At 48.1% G+C, this 19,531-nt stretch overlaps 2 protein-coding genes across 3 annotated transcripts in view; one reads left to right on the forward strand and one right to left on the reverse strand.

Annotated features, from left to right (window-relative positions):
* Nucleotides 1–19,531, forward strand: part of LOC144804102 (uncharacterized) — a 149,432-nt gene that overhangs the window by 106,727 nt on the left and 23,174 nt on the right. The window lies entirely within an intron of this gene.
* The window catches only part of LOC144805992 (uncharacterized), a 308,819-nt gene that overhangs the window by 70,201 nt on the left and 219,087 nt on the right, over nt 1–19,531 (reverse strand). The window contains exon 1 of one of the 2 annotated variants that reach the window (XM_078672475.1): nt 13,392–14,887. The exons of the other annotated variant lie outside the window; for it this stretch is intronic. The gene's annotated coding sequence lies outside the window, so the exon portion shown is untranslated. Of the gene's footprint in view, nt 1–13,391; nt 14,888–19,531 lie in introns of those variants that run through there. 2 annotated transcript variants of the gene reach the window in all.

Raw genomic sequence — 19,531 nt, forward strand, 5'->3', positions numbered from 1 at the left:
TGGATACCAATAGCTGGAGGTTGGGTCCCTTTGGTTGGACTACTGGAGGAACAGGTCAAGTTTGGCACCACTGGATTCCAGGTTTGCCTGTGTCCAACAGAGTCCATCTGGGGGAGGTTCCTACACAAGGGTAAGGGAGATCCCTCAGAGGGTTGAGGAATTTTCACCTGGCTAGGGCTGCTAGACTGGGTCCCCCTAATCTGCTGATGGGGGGTTCCTCTGGACAGGGGGCCCTTTGGGGTCCACTGGCCTCCCAGACCTCTACATCCCTGGGCTGACTGAGGCAGGGTAGAGAAGGGCAGGTTACCTGCTTCAGACTGGGTACCACCTTGGAAGGGTCCACTGACATCAGGGGCTCTGTCAGGCCAGGCCTGACTACCTCTGGGGCAGTTCCTTCACCAGGGGTAGGGTCAGTTCCCTGAGGAGGCTGACCCTCACCTAATGTCTGGTGGGCGGGAGACTTTTCTTCCTCCCCAATGCTCTCTGTCTAAGTCGAGTGATCCATAGTTTCAGGCTTCACAACACAAAAATCTGTTTGGGTTTAGGCTGTGACCATCACAGCCCTACTAATCTTTTCAGGAAGGCCTATCATTTTGGAATGGGCCAGTTGCTCTACCTCAGCCCAGGCTGAGATCTCCAGATCATTGCCCAGTAAGCAATCTACAGGCAAGTTTGTAGACACTGCCACTCTCTTTGGGCCAGTGACACCTCCCCAGCTAAGATTTACTACTGCCATGGAATGATCTGTCTTAACTCCATCAATACTGACCACCTGGTAGCTGAACCCAGGTAACAGTTGTTCCGAGGGTACTAGTTTCTCAGTCACCATGGTGATACTAGCCCCTGTGTCCCTATAGGCCACAACTGTTTGATCATTGATGTGGGGCTCCTGTCTGTACCTGCCCAGGGTATTGGGACAAGCAGTGAAGTTGGCAAACCCCATGCCATTATCACAGACTAGAGTTGCTGTAGCAGGGGACCTGATTAGGCCAGAGTCCACCTGAGTTCCCCAAGTAAACCCAGCCAAATGTTTGGGGGCACTCCCACCACCTGGGGGATTACTACCAGTAGTAACAGGAGGTGTTGGAGTATTACTTGGAGGAATATTTTCCTTATTGCTGGCTTTTGGGCAACTGCTGTCAGCTTTCCAGTGGCCAGGTTGCTTACATACATGGCAATAAGGTTTTTTAACAGTAGAGGAAGGAGTTTGGGACCCACTCCCCTCAGAGGATTTTTTGGGCCCTGTTGTGGATTTCTCTTTAGATGTATCCCCACCTTTCTCTTGTGGTTTGGTAGAATCTTTCTTCTGGTCACCACCCTGATTTGTAGGCCTAACCCTGGTTCTGACCCATTTGTGTGCCTTCTTACCCAATTCTTGGGGAAAGGCCAGATCAGAGTCCACCAGGTGCTGATGTAGAAGCTGGTTTTGACAATTATTAAGGATCTACTCCCTCATAATCAAATTATACAATCCTGTATAGTCTTGTACTTTGCTGCCCAGTACCCAACCCTCCAGAGCCTTAGTAGCACAATCTACAAAATCATTCCCGTCCTGAGTTTGTGTCTTCTGGGTGTCTCTGAACAGCAAACTGTACTGCTCAGTGGTTAAGCCAAACCCATCTATCAGAGCACTCTTCAGAACGTTGTAGTTGTCAGCATCCTCTTCTCTAACAGTGAGGAGCTTGTCTCTACCTTTGTCTGAAAAGGAGAGCCACAAAATTGCTGCCCACTGACTTTGGGGTACCTGCTGTACTTTGCAGGCCCTCTCCAAAGCAGTTATCCAGTTGAGGAGGTCATCCCCAATCTGATAGGGAGGGACAAATGTGTTCAGGTTTCTATGGTCATGAGACCTATCCCTACCTCTAGGGTTGTTGCTGCCACCAGTGGGCTCTAGCCCACACAATTTCTTCTCTCTCTCAAGAGCTAGGGTCTCTTTTGCAAGGGCAATTTCTTGCTCGTTGATCCTAAGCTTGGCCTCTTTCATCCTAGCTTTATGCTCTCTTCTCTGATGTGAAGGCATTCTCCTTAGAGCAGTGGCATTGGACCCTACTGATGAGTAAGAAATGTTCAGATCCACTGCAAAGTGATCTGGATCTTGTGTGGTCACCATTAGGCCTACTTGGCGGTTTGGATTGAATCCTTCCTCCTCTAGTCCCAGGTAGTCCTAGGTTTCCCAGGTTCAGTTCATTAACCTCTACCTGGTTCAAATCCTCATCATCTTCAGAATCCAGATGGGCTGGCCCAGTAGGATCCTCTTCAGTAGAGGGTTGCCCCCCCCTCTACTACCCTGGTTATCTGGATCTGATGCTTTTTCTACGTCATCTAACACTAAGATATCTACCAGGTGCTGAAAGGTTGGACTCTGTCCTTGTCTGAGCTTTCTGACTACACACAAGCTTCTCAATTCCTGAAAAGTGAATGTGTTATACTTAGTAGGCAACTTTGGGCTGTCCTCCTGCAGGGGCTCCCAATCCCTGCTCTCAAAGACATGGCTAGTGTGGTGTGGTGTGTGCACCTACCTACACTACTTGGTTTCCTACTAGAACCTCTCTAGGAGTTGTAGTCAGGGTGTGCTAAGCCCTTGCCACCTACAACTGCTAAGTTCAGTAGAACTTATGTATTATAAGACTTGATTCATATGTACCTAGAGGTACCTTAATGTGATCTTTCAAATGATATCTCAAGATTATTTGGTAAAACAAAGCAAGTTCTTATCCTATCCGCTGCACACCAATGTGAGAAGTTAGCCTGGCATATGATGTCCACTAGTTCTAGGGTGCACCTTGAACCAGTCTAATCGACCCTTATTGATGGTGGTTGTAAAGTCAACCTTATAGAAAGCTATCCTAGTGGTAGCATGGACCAGCAGTCATCAGGCTAAGATTTTAAAGGCGATGTTAAGCAAGTTGTTTTACCAATTATAATCCCTTGAATACCAAATGAAAGGACACCACACAAGTTATATATCAAATATATATGTATTTATTCTAAACAACCAAAGGTTAGGAAGTTGGAGGCCCACAGAGAGACGCGTGCAGTGTCTAAACACAGCCGCAAGTAACCACTGACTTTCTATGGGAAACAAAGTTACAAAGTTACTGTTTAAGGGCACTTCCGGGTGGACTACACAAAACCCCTTTAACTAGGAACCTTCGAGAGTCAAGACCCACGGGAGCACTGGAGTACTCGTGTTACCTCACCCAAGGAAGCCGGGTGCATAGGTGCCTTTTGGTGTCAGGTTCCGTCGTCGTTTTCTATGGAGATCTGCAAAGAAGTGCTGCAGGCGACCAGAGGAAAAGTGTCCGGGTGGATCCAAGAGTCGATCAAAGATCTGAAGAACCTGAAAGCAGAAGGGACAGAGTCTGGGTCACTTGCCAGTGACCAGGAAGGTACCAGGAAGGAACCAGGCGATGTCGAGTGATTTCAAAATGTAGAGGTGAAGCTTGTCTCTGCAGCCACAAGGTCAGGAGGTGTCGACGATGACCAGGAGCTGGATTCGAGCTGTCCCATGAAGCATCTAGTTGACTGCGGTGTCGGTATCCGGATTGGGCCCAACAAGCCTTGGCAAACGCAATCCACACAGGAGATGAAGATTGACTTCGGTGCAGACCAGCATGGTCTGTGGGGCTTCTCCTTTGTAGGGAAGCTGGAGCAAGCCTGGAGCAACCAGGAAAGCGAGTTAGATTTAAAAGATAGTCTTCAGGGGGCTCACTAGCCAACGGACTAGGAACTGGGAAGACGCGTCGAGCTCAAATGCAAGAGCGGGCCCCACGGGACACCCGTGGAGTGTGGAGGGCTGAGCTTCGGTGCAAACGGTGCTCGGGTCTGGGGCTTCTCGTACCCCAGGGCATAACTGCGAGTTACCTCGGGAGTCGATGCAGTTAGCAAAATGCAGCATGTCCAGGAGTTCCTGTCCCACGTCTCTCGTGTCCACCACGGGTCTCAGCTTTGCTGGGATCGTCGAGCAGGGTCAGAGATGTCTGGAAGTCCGTGTCCTGTGTCGCAGAGTCTTCGAGTTCTGGCGGGAGCCTCGACAATGCAGACCGGCAAGTTACTGGTAGTGCCTGTTTGCACAGGGTGGTCACTCCTTGACCACAAGGGAGATGTCTTCTGTCTTCCAGTCGAAATAGAATGTCGAAGGTCCAGGATATGTCTTTCTAAGATTCGTCCAGGGTAATCTAAAGTCCTAGGGACACAGCTCCTATACTTATACTAAGTTTAGGCATTGGACTACCTGGTAGGTCCCTCCTATAGGTGGACCTGGGAAGGGGGTGGTACACCCCTTTCCCTTTGTCCAGTTTCGCGCCAGAGCTAGGGCTGGAGTGCCCCAGCAACTGGTTTGAACCGGGCTATGCATGGAGCACCTTGTGTGCCCCAAGCAGTGTCTGGAAAAGCATTTGCTGAATGCAGCCCTCCCTGCCCCAATACACTACAGCCTGTCTGGGGAGGTGCTAGCACCTCCCTTGACAGGAAACCTATTGTCCAGGCCTCCCCTGCCGCAGTTTCGTCCAGCAGCAGGAGGTCAGACTCGGGTCTGTGGCAGCAGCATCCATTTTGTGATGCTGAGGCTCTGTTGAACTTTAACCGGGTAAACCAGTAACTACATGTCTTCTCCCTCTAGAAGGGTGGAATGCTACCCCCGCCACCAGTACTGGTGGGGGGGGTAGTATTCCAAAGTGGTTGACACATTACACAACATGTTTTGATAAAGCCAAACCAAAGTTAGCATTAACCGCGAGGATTATAATGCACTTAAGAGTATATGGTATGGCTATATCATAGAACAGCTATAAGAAGATGGTTCCAAAAGCTGCAGAGGGGCTCAGCTCATGCTAGGGCACCCTCTCACATAAAACCAAGCGCTCAGAATCCAGGATTGTTAAGGCCTGGCATAGGAGTGACTTAGAGGTTACTATGTGTCTATATATAAGGTAGATATAGATATACTATATCTAAGTAAGGGGTGATTACACCACCTTACCCAGGCTGTGTGAACAGACTTGTGTTGTCAGTTTGGTGGGCCAGCCAGGGGTGGCATAATACATGCTGCAGCCTCTGGTAGGCCTTGGATGCACCTATGTCCTGGGTGCCTATGGTACACCATACAGTGACTCACAAAGGTGACCCAATACCCAATCTGGTATGTACCTAAAGTACATGGAGTCCATTTTACAGAGAAAGCAGATAGGCTGGGGCCCTGAATAGCAGGGTCCCAGTCCAACTAAGTCTAAAACCAGCAAAACACTAGGCAAAAAGAGGGGGTAACCATATAGTCAGATATCCACCTTCCCACAGACGTTCCCTTTTCTAGGGTAGGAATGGATATCATCGAGCCCCTTCTACCCTCCCGTAGCAGGTGTTGTTATGTCTTAGTCCTGGTAGACTACACTACGAGGTTTCCAGAGGCTGTTGCCCTTAGACAACCCAATACCACCCAGGTGGCTAAAGCCATGATTAATATATTTGCCCGAGTAGGATTTCCAAAGGAAATACTTACTGATCAGGGTACTCCCTTTACTTCCAGACTTATGAGACAGGTGTGTCAAGAGTTACATATCAAACAGATTTGCACAGCCGCCTAACACCCCCAGACGGATGGTCCGGTGGAGCGGTATAATGCTACCCTAAAAACCACCTTAAGCAAGTTGCTAAACCTCGAAGCATGCGAGTGCGAGGGCATGCTACCCTTAGCCCTGTTCCCTATAAGATGTGGACAATAAAAAAGTCTGGGATACTCCCCATTTGAATTGTTATATGGAAGACCTCCGTGTACCCTTATGGATATGGCCAGAGAGGAATGGGAAGAGGAAACAGACACATCGAAATCTCTGCTGGACTATGTGGCCTGTCTTAAATCACATCTGAACCAGGTACGGGCTATTGTACGTGCAAACTTGGAACAGTCCCTGATAGCACAAAAGAAACAATATGACAAATCCACCCAAGAACGAACCTTACAAGTAGGCGACCAGGTCCTATTCTTACACCCAACCTCTGAACATAAACTACTAAGTCAGTGATAAAGTCGCTTTAAAGAGGTAGAAAAAGTGACACCTGTCACTTACAAAATAGAAATGGACCCCTCAGATAGCTCTACACAAATGTTCCATATCAACCTCTTAAAAAATGGGAAGGTCCTACCCCTGTACTATTGACAAGTCCACAGAATTCCCTGGCACAGCAAAGCATAGATGCTGAACTACAGGAAAACCTCAAACAAGAGTTGAGGGCCATCTTGGTTTTGGTACAAGAAGTGTTCTCTTTGACACCGGGTAAAACACCTTGGTAGAATACGAGATCCATACCCAACCGGAGAAAACAGTTCGATTAAGGCCCAACCGAATTCCTGAAGCAAGGAGAGAAGCTATAGACCAAGAAATACTGCAAATGTTGAAACTAGGCATAATTGAACCCTCTAAAACGCGAGTGATGTTCACCTATAGTCCTAGTACCCAAACCCGATGGGTCTATCTGCTTCTGTATCGACTTTAGGGAGGTAAATAAGATATCCTAGTTTGACGCTTACCCCCTCCCTAGAGTCAATGAGATGATAGAAAGACTCGGGAAAGCCCAGTACATTAGCACACTAGATCTTTGCAAGGGTTACTGACAGGTACCACTGGGACGACAAGACAGAGAAAAGACTGCTTTTTGCACTCCTAGGGGTTTGTTCCACTTCAGAGTATTACCCTTTAGGTTACACAGGGCCCCCGCAACATTTCAAAGGCTCATGAATAAAATACTACAACCCCATAAAAACTACAAGGCGGCCTACTTAGATTACATTATCATCTACAGCAAATCCTGGGAAGAACACCTCCATCACCTGACCCGGGTAATTCAATCCTTAAGAGACGGCGGGTTGAATATCAATCCAGCTAAAAGTCACTTGGCGGCCAGGTCTGTCAAATACCTAGGGTTCCTATTGGGGATGTTTGTATTAGACCCCAGGAAGAAAAAGTCGCAGCAATAGCCTAAGTCCCCTTTAAAAAAAACAAGAAAGACCTCAGGGCCTTTTTAGGTCTACTTGGTTATTATAGGCACTTTATCCCTTGTTTTTCCCAAATCGCCACTCCCTTAACTGATCTATTAAAAAAAAACGTCAAAAAAGAAAAATGCTTGAGAAACCCTTCTCCCTCGGCCCTATATGCATTCAAATGACTGAAACAGCTCATCACTTCCACACTCCTTCTTACCAATCCTGATTATGAAAAAACAATCATACTCCAAACAGACGCCTCCGACCATGGCATTGGAGCGGTACTGTCCCAAAAAGACAAGACAGAACAAGAACACCCCATCCTTTTTATCAGTCGCAAGTTGTTCCCCAGAGAAACCCGATACCCAGTTATCGAGAAAGAGGCATTGGCCATCAAATGGGCTGTTGAGGCCCTACGTTATTACCTGGATGGGAGGAAGTTCCTACTTTATACCGATCATGCCCCTCTTGAATGGCTTTCCCGGAATAAAGGACACAATCAAAGAATCTTAAGGTGGGTCCTTGCCCTTCAACCCTTTAGATACACATTCCATCAGCGAAAACGGAAAGACCATGCTAATGCAGATTTACTGTCTAGATATTCCTGTAGTCCTTTTCTTGTATACAAGACAGTTAGGGAAGGAGGATGTGAGAGATACCCCAGGTGCAAACCCATCACCAATACCAGAACCCCAATAAACTCCGCGCGGGTGCCATACCTTAACAAAGACGACGAGGCATCCGGAAATAATGAAAGACTTCTCCCTCATCCCGCAGAGCGAAAGTGACCCGGAAGCAATGCGTCGTGAGGGAGGCGGTACGAATACCCAATCCCTCCAATCACCAACGCCCGACAAAGGTCAAGCCAGGCAGAAAAGGCAAGGAGACGACACATCCTGTGTGTCAGCTGGGAGGGAGTATCCGAAACAGGAAGACTGGACAAACACCAGAGAAGCCGAGACGCTGCCCGAGATCGACGCTGCCATCACACCGGAAGACGCAAAAGAAGAGGATCCGGAGGCTCCTGACACCTGGACGGAGGATTGGTGGATCACAGAGAACGCATGATCCGCCACAACTCAGGAGAGTTGTGGCTCCTAGCGGTACGTGACGGGACACAGGGGTATCACGGGGAGCGGGGTATAGGGAGACTGGGACACGGGGAGAGCTGTTTTGCGGTGCTGGTTGCTCTTTTGGTGAAAACCTTCGCTTCTCTCCCACACAACCGGTCTCATCCCTAAGACTTCCCCACCTCAGTCACATGAATTACAGAGCAAGCGCTGTGAGCGTTAGGATCAGTAAACTACAGATCCACACTTAAGTCTGCTTATGGCTTTCTTCCTATTTTTCCCTTAGCCCTCACATTTTCAACCATTTTTTTTCACGTGGTATGGTGATGGCTTGCGGGCTCCAATAAGGCATCATTACTGACCACTGCCTTTTCTTGCTTTCTTTTGGAGTACACTCCGGGACCCAACCTGAACTCCCTACGAGAATCCGAAGTTCCTTTGGACATCCCGGAAGGTCGACCTCCAACCAAGACGCCTGAGAGGCCACTCTACTCCACAATCCTGTGCTGTAACAGGCTTATCCTCCTATTACCATTGTGTTCATCCTGACTTTCAAACCTTTAGAATTACTAAGCTGTGTTGTTTAACACCAATAAACACCAAAATATTGATCCAATATGGCCTCCTCGCTTCTGCTTCCAACCATCCCTCCGACATGAACAAATACTGAAGCACACAGCTGTTCAAATCATAAAACAGACCCAACCAGTCTCACCTGGCTCCCAAAACACATATAACTCCTATACGAATGCCACCTCCGAATCTCCACCATCCAGTATCCCTCAATATATAACGGCCAAAGCTCTGTTATGGCAATCTTCCAAAATGGAATTTCAAATAGACCTTCTTTAGTCTATAGCTTAGCGGCTGGCGGATATGGCCAAAAAGATTGACCTCATTGAAATCAGGTATCTCATCTTGCAAAACCAGTGCTCCTGCTCATGTGCAGCAATTATCAGTAGGCAACCTTACCATCATTTTTGACAGCTCGGGCCAACTCAATCTGAGGCATCAGCGGACCCCCATCATTAGGACTCCACCTAGTTGCAAGCCATCCACAACAATACACTGAACCTTGGGATCACCAAATCAACCTAGCAGAAATCCTCCTAACAATATCAACCCCTCAATCACCCTCACCACTTCAGGATACTGCTCTACCTGGCTCCCTAGAAGTCAGGCTCGGAACCCTCACCTGGCCACAGGCAGTGGACGGGGATAAAGGTCCACCGAGCCCCCAGTGGCAGGAAGGGTCACTCTCCAGGAAGGCAAAAAAAAAAACCTAAGAAAGCTTAAAAAAAGAGCTCAAACAAAAAAGAGCTGCGTCCCTCGCCAATGGCAAAGCATGCTACAGGAAAATGCCCTGTTCAGTTTTACCCAATTTTTGCAACGAAGACAGTTGGTAACCCCAACAACTCATCAGTCAAAGAGCCATGCATCATCCAAAGAGCGCCTGATGAAACAGGCGGAAGGATCAGCCCAGATCCGACTCTGAGCCATTCCCAGGTGCAAAGAAGGTGGCTGTCTGCTCTTATGCAATCCAGACTGCTCCCACGAATGACGCAGCCGTAATAAGGAGACCGGACATCGGCCCTATAACCACCCCTTAATATAAAAGGGGAAAGACAGACGCTTGCACCCAAGCTCCCCCGAATGTGGAAAGCAGTGCACACAATGGTGAGAGACCAAACTGGGGTCCTCAAAACTCGAAACACCTAACATCAGCTGCATCCCATGGCACCGCAAACCACGGACAGCCAGCAACACCCGAAGCCTAGTGGTTCTCCAGGGTCACGTTTATGCATCCAACTCACAGAGCAGCAGCCCCTCTAAGTTAGAGCACGTCATCATTGAGGTGGCCTTTACACCAACATACCACATTAAAGGCAACCATGACATCCTGAATAAGGGCAACATACTACGCCTAATGACACACATACCGACCTTGGCCAACATAAGACCGGCAGATTTTGTCTGGGTCAAATTCCAGTGTCTTCCAGGGAACACCCATGGCGAGCCCTCCCAGGTCGGGCTGCTCCAGCAGGCACACCTGACGACAATGTCACAAGAAGCCAACCGTCGGACTGGGGGATTGGCATCAAGCACCGTCCACAAAATAGATACCCCAACGTCCTTAACATTAAAGCACAAAAACCAGCGACATACTCCATCCTCAAAGGCACCGACGGCAACCACAAAGGTAACTACCTCTCCAACAAACAGCACCAACATGATGCCATGAGAAACACACACACATTAGAACAAAGGACAGTCTTTTCTGGGGAAAACGGAAATTGCAATTACCGCAGTCATCAGGCTGTGCCAGGCAACCACAAGTTTAGATGGCACCCCCAAACCACCTAAATATAATTTCGCCACTGGCCAGAATGGCTTAAAAACCCACCTAACAATCGTGTACGGGAATGTGACAGACATCTATAAACTCATCAAGGCAAACACAACACCTGAGTATCTCCAAATCAGCTACATCATTTGCCGGCAGGAAACCTGGGCCAGGGAAGCTACAACATTATCGAGTTATTTGAAATTCATACCCCAGCCATAAGGCGCAACATATTTGGGCGATCAACCAGGGATCTCTCCATCTTCATCTTACATACTCAAAGGGAGGACGTCAGAGTAATCCCAATTTCCACATTTGGAACACAAGCATTACTCATCAACGGAACAAAAAATAAAAATACTTTTTAACTGCTATGTGAACCTGGCACTACACCAGAAGAAGGTGTAATTCCAAGAAGGATTACTATTTACTGCAATGAAAAAAGAGTAAGCAACCTAGTTGGTGATATGCTTCATCATGGGCTCCCCACCTTAGGGGCCGAATGCCTCCCGGGTGTGCTATGAGGCCTGATTACAGCAGAGCGGGGTTTTTTTGGGTGCTGAGTGAGTGATCAGTGAAAAGTGATTTAAGATTGCCTTTATGACCCCTAAATTGTGTATTTAATGATGGGGTCGTAAGGCAAGATTAAAATGTAGGAGGATGTCCTAGATGGTTGGATTGACCATTGACATCGGTAGGCGTATTTGTGACAAAGTCTACATGTTTCAGCCTTTTAGTGCGTACACGCAAGGGTTTCTTCAAGACAGTGATAACAAAGAGGTGTGCACTCGCTAAGGTGCAAACACGCTGTGCGAAGCTAACCGCAAACTTACGGTTTAACTCTCAATCATTATTTGTAAGGCGCAATTGTGTCGTACCCCATGGATCCTGCCAGGGGGGTGTTGCCTATAGTCACACTTTCGTCAAGAACAAGTGCCCGCTTCTGGCACCTATTGCAGTCCCGGCCCGGGATCCCAAGGATGGACTACAATAGGTGCCAGAAGATATTTTACTAGCCAGGGAGCTTGCTGGTGACTAGATATCAACAGACTGGACAGTAGAGGATGTATTCCCAAGAACACCCTTCAAGGTTCCATGTAGGCAATGTGGTCGATATCAAGAATTAGTGCTGACTCCCCATAACCTTGCAAACACCAGGGTCAAAACCCATTAGTAAGTACAAACTATGGTAAAGACAAGGTTAATAATATACGGCAGCAACACAATATAGTCCACAAAGAAACCCACCTATTCTATACACAAAGATATCAGTCTATTCTTTACAAACATACATATAGATCGACTTATCATCAAAATTTATTGTAAGTGCATGGAAAAATACTGAACCACAGCAGACAAAAGTTTCCCGCACTTTCCCCCCTAAAAGTTGGGTTTCTTCAAGGCTGTCAAACCTTTTTACTAGTGAAATATTTAGTGATAATAATGTATGCTCCCCAACATGTATATAGGGGACAGTGAATACAAACATCACACTAGTAACAAGAACTTTGTAAACAGGAACTACATAAAGTATACTTTTTGTATGTACTTGTGATGTATTGAAGATTTTGTTTTCACCTTCCCCATACCAAAATGGCAGCTGCTTCACAACATTTTATTTCACTTTGCTAGGAGTGTAACTCATAAACGTAGGCTTATACAACAATATATTTAAAATTATTTCTACGCCGACAGTGCGCAAGTAATGCCAGTTATACATGTAATGCAGACTATCTTTTGTATCAGATTTGCCTACAGTGTAGCACACTTATTTCATTGAACTATGTTCAACGTCAACACCACCAACTCCAACAGATGCCGACATCGCAGCTCTCAACCTTCACCAATGGATCTCCAACTGCGCCGACATTCTCGCACCCCTCAAGAAGACACCAGGCAAGCAACACTCCAAGAAAGCCAGATGGTTCACTCTGCCCTCCAGGAGTCCAGACGCACCTGCAGACGACTTGAGAAGAGATGGAGGAACATCAAAACACCCGGACACCCACGCTACCTTAAAATCCACCGTCAACGCACACCACCTTCTCATCAAAAACACAAAGAAAACGGCTTTCCAGGACAGAATAAACGCCAAGGTGTTCACCAGGCCCAACAGTGAGACCACAGATGTCCCACCCTCCCAAGACCTCTGCAACCAACTCAGCACCTTCTTCCACTCCATGATCAGGCAGATCTATGACAGCTTCAACACCCAAGACCCCGCTACTACACCCACCACCACCGCACGCAACCACGCCTCACCCTAACATTGTGCTCAACTGGACTCTGCTCACCACAGTGGACACACTCAAGACCATGAAGAATTCGCAGTCAAGACCTGGAACACCCTACCCCTCCACCTAAGGCAATCCGCAGCATTGACCCAGTTCAGGAAGGGCCTCAAGAACTGGCTCTTCAACTGAACCTCTGCACTCCACGGTTCAGCATCCCCCACCTCATACTCACTGCCTTGAAACTCACGGGTGAGTAGCCGTGCTTTGCAAACCCCTGATTGATTGATGTTCTAAAAGTAAATATGGACTATTATGGACCAAAGGGACATGGTAGCCTAAGGACTAGAGCGGCCGACGTCAAAGGTGTGGAATGGGGTTTGAGTCTCGGCATCGATGCTCCACATCTCTGCAAAACCCACTACAGATTAAACATACCAGTTAGCCAGTCATACCAGATTTAGACCAACTCAAATAGGTGGGTATTAGGCAGATTAGTAACATAAATGAAGCTTTTGCAACCTTACAGACGAAGCCGAACACAAGGTTAAAACTTACCACAGAGCACCTCAGTCTCCAGTCTGCGAATAAATCATTGGAAACATGTGCAAAGCAACAAAGTCCACCTAATGGCAGGACATGCCACTCGAATAAACTGCAATAATAAGAGCAAAGAAAGAGAGAGAAGAAGATACGGCTCCTGGCGAATATACCGTGCAGTGAGAGGACACACGACATTTTATTAAAAGGAAAATAAAAGCTCTCACCATCCCAGTGCTAACTCTGCACATGATTAGGTGTCCGAGGCTATTGGCTTCAGGTCACAAGAAGTCCATGCATGTCCTCTGTAAGTCGCAAGGTGCTTAGGTCTTAACTCTGGCGGTTATTAAGAGTCGCAGTCCTTCCTGTACAATTTATTGGAACTTGTGGCATTTCCTTCCTGTACAATTTATTGGAACTTTTGGCCTTTCCTTCCTGTACAATTTATTGGAACTTGTGGCCTTTCCTCTGAGGGTGATTAAGAGTCCAGGCGTTTCTTCTGCAGGTTAAAAGAAGTCCAAACGTCTCCTGTGAAGGTTATAAAGACTCCGATCCTTTCTTCAATTCATTAGGTTATAAGGAAGCCAGTCTTTTTTTATAATGTAATAAATGAAGCCAGGACTCTCCTGTGAAGGTTATGAGTCCCGGCCTCTCCTGTGAAGGTTATAAGAAGTCCAGGCCTCTCCTGTGAAGGTTATGAGTCCAGGCCTCTCCTGTGAAGGTTATAATGAGTTCAGGCCTCTCCTGTGAAGGTTATAATGAGTCCCAGCCTCTCCTGTCAAGGTTATAAGGAATGCAGGCCTCTCCTGTCAAGGTTATAAGGAGTGCAGGCCTCTCGTGTGAAGGTTATGAGTCCAGGCCTCTCCTGTCAAGGTTTTAAGGAGTGCCGACCTCTCCTGTGAAGGTTACAAGGAGTGCAGGCCTCTCCTGTGAAGGTTATAAGAAGTGCAGCCTGTCCTGTGAAGGTTATAAGGAGTGCAGGCCTCTCCTGTCAAGGTTATAATGAGTCCCGGCCTCTCCTGTGAAGGTTATAAGGAGTGCAGGTCTCTCCTGTGAAGGTTATAAGGAGTGCAGGCCTCTCGTGTGAAGGTTATGAGTCCAGGCCTCTCCTGTCAAGGTTTTAAGGAGTGCCGACCTCTCCTGTGAAGGTTACAAGGAGTGCAGGCCTCTCCTGTGAAGGTTATAAGAAGTGCAGCCTGTCCTGTGAAGGTTATAAGGAGTGCAGGCCTCTCCTGTCAAGGTTATAATGAGTCCCGGCCTCTCCTGTGAAGGTTATAAGGAGTGCAGGTCTCTCCTGTGAAGGTTATAAGGAGTGCAGGCCTCTCCTGTGAAGGTTATAAGGAGTGCAGGCCTCATGTGTGGAGTAATGAGTCCAGGCCTCTCCTGTGAATGTTATAAGAAGTGCAGCCTCTCCTGTGATGTAAATCATGAGTGCAGGCCTCTCTTTTGGTTCAGGAGTGCAGGCCTCTCTTTTGGTTCAGGAGTGCAGGCCTCTCTTCTGGTTATCAGGAGTACCTCCTCTGCACGACTAAGGAGCTCAGGTCTCTCATCTGTAGGTGAGGTCCAGGTTTCATCTCCCCCAGATTGCTGTGGGCCCCATGTAGGCTGTGGCGTGTGGGGAGGTGGGGCGGTATCTGTGCAGCATTCAGCGAGGAAGACACCCCTAGCCGCAGCTTCCGCCCGCTGGAGACAAAGAACAGGCTCTGGTGACGTGGGACAGGGGGAGACGCAGACTGCGCATGTCACTACGAGCGGTGACTCAATCACTTCCGGCTGCAGATTAGGCGTACTCTGCGCATGTCATTGCGAGCGGTGACTAAATCACTTCCGGCTGCAGATTAGGCGTACTCTGCGCATGTCACTGCGAGCGGCGTCTCAATCACTTCCAGCTGCAGACGAGGCGTACTCTGCGCATGTCACTGCGAGCAGGGTCGCAACCACTTATGATACAGAGAAGGCGCAGTCTGCGCATGTCACTGCGAAAAGTGTTTCAGTCACTCCAGGTGGCGCTTGATGAAAGATGAGGCGCAGTCTGCGCATGTCACTGCGAATAGTGTCTCAGTCACTCCCCGGGACGCTTGATGAAAGATGAGGGGCAGTCTGCGCATGTCACTGCGAATAGTGTCTCAGTCACTCCAGGTGGCGCTTGATGAAAGATGAGGCGCAGTCTGCGCATGTCACTGCGAATAGTGTCTCAGTCACACCCGGGACGCTTGATGAAAGATGAGGGGCAGTCTGCACATGTCTATGTATGTAGTGTCGAAATCAATTTCCGGCTCCAGATGTCACTGCGAGTACTCGTATTCTTCCGTGGACAATCAAAGCGGCGGAACTTTGACCTCCTCCGTGACGCGCATGCGCAGAGGTAGCGTTGAAGACAGTGTCTGCAGCCTCTCCGGTGTGCTAGCTCTGTCCGCACAGGAGCGGCGCAAGGACCCCCCAGGTGGGTCTGGAACAAGGGAAGGGGACATTCAGTGTGGGGTGGGGCGGAGAGTGAAGTCTGATCTGCAGTATTTGGATTGAGGAGTTGGTTTTGAGACCAGGGATGATGAGCACTCGCTCACTTGCCTCCAGTCCTGTGGGCCTGTGTCCCTTGCATTGCAATTTTATAGTCCTGACTACTCCCGCTGAGAGCGAGTAGCACGCGACCCCGGGACCCAGAATGATTAGTGGTGCATTAGCAGGGCTTAAGGTTGGCCAGGTCCTGCTGGTGCTCAGCACAGGCAGTTCTAAAAAGCATTTGCTGAGGCGGGTCCCTCTCGGCCTCACCCTCAGGATGAAAAATATACATCAGCGCTGCAGCAGTTCCACCCTTCACTGCCTTTGAGGTAACCTTTGTGTTGCTTATTTATCTCATGCAACTAATAACCAGTGACAAAGCCAATAGTACTGGCTCCTTGTAGGTCTAATGCTACTTGCTGTGTTATATATCTGGATGCAATGACAGAAGCAGCAACATACCAGTCGGGCGGCACACTAAGCTAAGCACAGATTTTCAGCTTACTTAAAGCTGTGACATTAATCACATCGGCCATGCCCCTTTGAGAGGCTCCCCCCCCCCCCAGTTTTTTCACCCCACTTTAAGCCCTGTGGATTAGTATAGGGATGAGTGGTGGGCATGTGAGTCTGTTGGATTGAATAGTTGCATTTATTCCACGTACTTTTAATATGTCTGAATCCGACTTTGGTAGTGGCCCGACAACGTTTCATAACACCCATCCGCTCTAGATACAATGATATTTTAACTCAAGATTTAATTACGCTGTGCAAGTCTCCCCCAAATAGATTTGTTTGCTATAACTTGTTTACGTTTTTGAAGAGTTTTTAAAAGTTGTTTTAAAAATGCATAAATCTAACAATCCATAAATTCATGTATTTTTATTTGTCAATTTTAATTTATTATGTTTATAATGAGTTTTAAGGCAGTCCTAAAAGTATAAATAAAACTATATCATATTATGTATTTGTTGACCTCAGTTGAGGTCTGAATCAAACACAATTTTGAATTTGAATTTGGATTGAATAGGATAATGGAGGGATAGAAGAGGGAAGAGTCTAGAAAGTGTGATTTGGGAGAGCATAGTAGTAAGATGAGGTTTTTGATGAGTAAAAAAGAGAGATGGAGGAGGTAAGAGTCTAGAAAGGGATAAGTAGATCATGGTAGTAAAATGAGGTTTGGGATGAGTCAAAGGAGGGATACATAAAGGAAGAATTTAGAAAGGATTGTTTGGGAGATCATAGTAGTAGTGAAGTTTGGGGTGAGCCAGGAGAGTTAGAGGAGGGAAGAGTCTAGAAAGGGTTATTTTGGAGTTGTGTACAATCTAGCTCAGGGTGTGTATGATCCACTCTTTTAATTTCTGAACTGCTCTTGATGGCTTGTGATACTTCATTATAGCTTTTATTGTACTTAATGTAGCACATGTCTGGCCCGAGATCAAGCCTGTATGTCGCACAGAAGAAAGGTTTCAGTTTATTAAGTCAGAATTAAGTTATAAGTGCTGGAAGTGCTTGAAACTTTAAACAGTTACACTACTTGTAGCAGCCAAGACCAGACACCTTCTCTATTATTATTATTTTGCAATTTTTTATCGCGCAGACATGGCCCCGTGGCACCCGAGCGCTTAACAATAGTAGCAGGAAGAATGAGTTACAGCTGCAATTATTAAACTCTGGTGTTTACATCGGATGATGCTTGCAGGAGTTACCACATGAGATCATTACAGCAGTTTGTCAAAGGTCACACACAGTTAAAGCATCGATTTAGGTGGTGGGGTCACATAACAGAGGTAGTTTGGATCCTGGTGGAGAGAGTACATGTTAGAAATGGGATTTCTGGTTGGCTGAGGCTTGCGCCAAAGTCAGGCAGAAACCACCATTCTAAGTCAGGGCAAGTAAGTCACCCGCCAAGACAACCCCTGCTCTCCCTCTTGGTAGCTTGGCACGAGCAGTCAGGTTTCTCTCGGAGGCAAGGTGTAAAGCGTTTGCGCGTGCACCCAGCAACAACACCCAAGGCCCACCACAAAGGAAACTCCACACAAGGTTATATATAAAAATAGCCTTTGTATTATACCAAACACATTAGATAATAAAACACACACTTTACAAGGTGCCACTGGCACGGGCAGAATTTACAGGGGATTGTGTACAAGGGACAGGGCCACGTGAGCCACTGTCAGGAATAAGCAGTTTTCTAGAACTAGCACTTGGTAGAATCAGCGCTTTGTAGGAATAGGACACTTGTAGGAATAGTGCTGAGAACATAGAACATATAACTGTAGCACCAAATAGCAAATGTAGCACACAACCAGTAACCACTGGTAAAAGGTAAGTACCACCTACGCAACCCTAACCACCTTAGGAAAATATCACGCAGGGAACCATGAGCTCACTAGTATAACTATACCCGGTAAAACAACCTCCTAACCATTACAATACATTCAGAGGTATAGGCACAAAGACATTACACATGATGCAGAAATCACATTAGGCAGGTAATCATAATTGCGCCAAAATATCACATGAGGGCAATCACAGGTACTCCTAACAAGGGCACAACACATGAAACTGTTCCTAGGCCAACTTGGTCTCTCAGGGGCTAGGACGCCCTGTGTCCAGCAAAGTCAGGGCAGGCAGCGCAGGCAGCCAAAGGAGATGCGCAAGGGGCCTAAACGTAGCAGCTGCCCACTAACTGCTGGGCAGCTGTGGAATTGCGTATGGGCACCAGCATGCCTTCTGAGCCTCCTCTGGGCTCCTAAATGACGAAAATGCCCCTCACGACGGTGGAGCCACGTAGACTCGAAAGAACAATGCTGCCACCACTGGGGGAGCGGCCCGCTGCCAGCTGGGGCTGCTCTACCACCAGAAATGCCCCCGGGGACGTTGGAGCCTCCTGGGCTCGAGAAACAAAATGCCCATAGGAGCCTCATGGGCTTTAAAACGGAAATGCCCCTGGGAGCCTCTAGTGGGCTTGAAGAAATGCCCCCGTCTTTGGAGTCCCGCTCTGGGACTCCTATATGGAAGTTGCGGCCCCCAAAATGGGGATGGCACTACTGGGGGAGGGGCGGGACCAGGCCCTAGGCCACCCAGGTGCCACTGGTCCTTGCCTATTCACAGAGTGGGGGGTAGTAACCCTGGTACATAGTAGCCATTCTCCACTCTTCCTGTCTGTAGGACAGGGCTAGACTGCCACTGGTTCTCCAGCCTAGGGTCTACACCCTCAGGTGGGCCAGGAGTCACGGGTGAGGCTCTCTTCCCCCTACCTCTCCTTCTAGGGTTCCTCCTCCTCCTGCGAGGGTTACCCTTAGAACACCACTCTTCCAACCTAGGGTTTAACCCCTCAGGTTGCACCGGGGTCAGAGGCGTGGACTTCCACCCTCTGAACCCCCTTCCAGAATTCTGCACCCTCTCAACTGGAGTGGTACCCCTGGAAGATGAACCGGTCAGGACGCTGGTTACAGACGTCCTACCCTTCAGGTCAGGCGGATCCTGAACCCGGCCTCCCAACCTCTGGTCTAAAACCTTTGGTGGAATACTTGCCTGGCACTCCAGGACTTCTGGGGACTTACACACCATCCCCCTGAGGCTAACAAATGACTCATATGTTGTGTGACTGTCTGTGTGGCGCAGATCTCCCGTCCCTCGTCCATCCGACAGTGCGTGAAGATCCCCCAGAACAGAAGTGGTATCACCCGGGTCCCCCCAAGGGAATCTAGCCCAACTGGCTAGTCCCTGGTCCACTGGTTCTTCCACTGGGGAACTCATCCCCCAATCACTCCTCACTTCGGACTCCTGTGCCCTCCCAACTGGAGTAGCACTGCCGGACACTAGAACCACTGGAGCTCTATTTACAGACGTTCCAGGTTCTCTA

The sequence above is a fragment of the Lissotriton helveticus genome, chromosome 1_2, assembly GCF_964261635.1.
Source record: "Lissotriton helveticus chromosome 1_2, aLisHel1.1, whole genome shotgun sequence".
Classification (NCBI taxonomy): Eukaryota; Metazoa; Chordata; class Amphibia; order Caudata; family Salamandridae; genus Lissotriton; species Lissotriton helveticus.